This window comes from Muscardinus avellanarius (genome assembly GCF_963383645.1).
Source record: "Muscardinus avellanarius genome assembly, chromosome: X".
NCBI classification, from domain to species: Eukaryota; Metazoa; Chordata; class Mammalia; order Rodentia; family Gliridae; genus Muscardinus; species Muscardinus avellanarius.
The window spans coordinates 66,139,928-66,141,897 of NC_137792.1; the positions used below are offsets into that span (position 1 = coordinate 66,139,928).

Below are 1,970 nucleotides of genomic sequence, written 5' to 3' on the forward strand. Positions count from 1 at the left end.
GAAAGAAAGTAAAAAGTAATATTGAAATGTTATCTTTAAGTCATCAAAAGCTTGATATCAGAAAAATGAAACTTATGTGAGATTATCATTTTTAATTTTTGATAAATTGCTATAATACTAGATGTCAACCACTAAGCCAAGCATGGGAGGGAGGGATGGGGAGAGAATGGGGTGGGGATCGGGTGGGGGCTGACTGGGCGATGTGTGCATGTATGTCTACAGAATTTTGTATCCCACTATTATGTATGAATACAGTGCACCAATAAAAAAATAAATAAATAAAAATAAAATAAAATGACATGTTAAAAACAAAAGAAACATTTCAACTTTTTAATATTTAAATTTTTAATGTTCAAAACCATATGTTCTCCACAAATAAAAAAAATTATACAAACGTAAGAATTACTTCTTAATATTGGAAGACTTACTACTTAATTGAAATATGAGGATCTCCCTTCTTTTTTATTATTTTCTGAAACCCATATAATAGTCAGGATGATAGCCACTCATGTACCAGACGATTAACATATTCCCCAAAGCATCAGCATCATCAAGAGAATGTGGACATATGGGAAGTAGTGGGGGAAATACTGGTGGTCTAGAAGGAAATGGAGGCAGCCAGCATGATAGAAAGTGAGGTGGTGGAGGTGGTGGTAGGTCACTAGATTTTAGACCTGGCTTTCCTGGTCCCACTCTTGACCCTGACATTGGGAGTGTTGGAAGGAGAAAAGAGTTCCATGGAGTAGCTTTTGATTTAATAGTTATTTGGTTTATTTCAAGGCGATTTGGAGTTCTCACTTTCATCTATTGAAACTTTCATTTTCACTCTCTTGGACATTCTGTTGTATATTATTAGCAACTTCATAGTTCGGAGAAAGCAGATGAGATAGATTTTGCTCCTCTCTATTTCAATATCCAGTGTAAACCACAACATAGTTTTCTCTCTTAAAAATAACAGAAGCAATGTTAGCTGGGTAAATGCAGAACTTTCCACTGTTTCAAGGGATTGTGGTATTCTTCTTTTGGCTTTTATTTTCTTAACAGGTTTTATACTAGGCATACCCTTTGGTTTATCTGCAATTTTACAAATATCACCATTCTTTAAAGCATGATTAAAGGAAGCCACAGCTTCACCATAAGTTTTTATCAATGCTATATCATCCCAAATGTCAGAATCATCACTCTGGACCATGCCATGCCAGAACAGCACTGAGTCTTCCTGTTTCCGGCTCTGGGATGCCAAAGCCATGACCAATGCTGCTGCAACCCATCCTCATGGCTAGCCCTCCACAATAAAGTTTTTTCAACAAATGATGCTAGAGTGATTGGATATACACTGTTGAATGAATAAAACTGCATCTAATCCTGACACATTTAACCAAAATCAACTAAAATAGATCATACACCTCAATATAAAATGAAAGACTTGCAGAAAAAAAATAAAAACAAGTGAGAAAAACTTTAGGACTAGAGGATTTCAGATTTGACTGTGGAAGCTCAAACCATGAAAGAAAAACCATTATATTAGAATTCATCTAAATTATAGTGTTTTGCCCTAAAAATTTAATAAGGTAATTTAAAGCATCACTCTTTTATTTACAACATGGTGATTTGTTAAAATGATCAGCTGTTTCTAAGTGTAGCAAATAGAGACTGAATCTGATTTCATCTACACAGAGTGGCGAGTACATCAGATTAACTTTTCTTGGAGCCCTGGCTAAGTGTGCAGGATATATGCTATTGTAATTCCTGAGTCATTTCCAGGACATGCATTTCCTGTGGCCACAGCTTTTCTAAAGGGTAAGTCAGCTGGAAACAATATGCACATAGAATGTTGGGATTTGGAAAAAGAAATACATTTAGGCAAAAGTAAGTAAAAGATTTTCAGAAGCCTCATATTTTTGCAATTATTACCTTAGAGTTGGTTGATTAATCCAATTTCCAAAACATAGATATGAATGTCTCTGGGC

The 1,970-nt window shown here is 35.0% G+C and overlaps 1 pseudogene across 1 annotated transcript; it reads right to left on the bottom strand.

Moving 5' to 3' along the window:
* Positions 1–431: 431 nt before the first annotated feature.
* LOC308279106 (survival motor neuron protein-like) lies at positions 432–1,271 on the bottom strand (annotated as a pseudogene). The gene has a single exon. The product of its transcript is annotated as a survival motor neuron protein-like (transcript).
* Between the last annotated feature and the right edge of the window lie 699 nt (positions 1,272–1,970).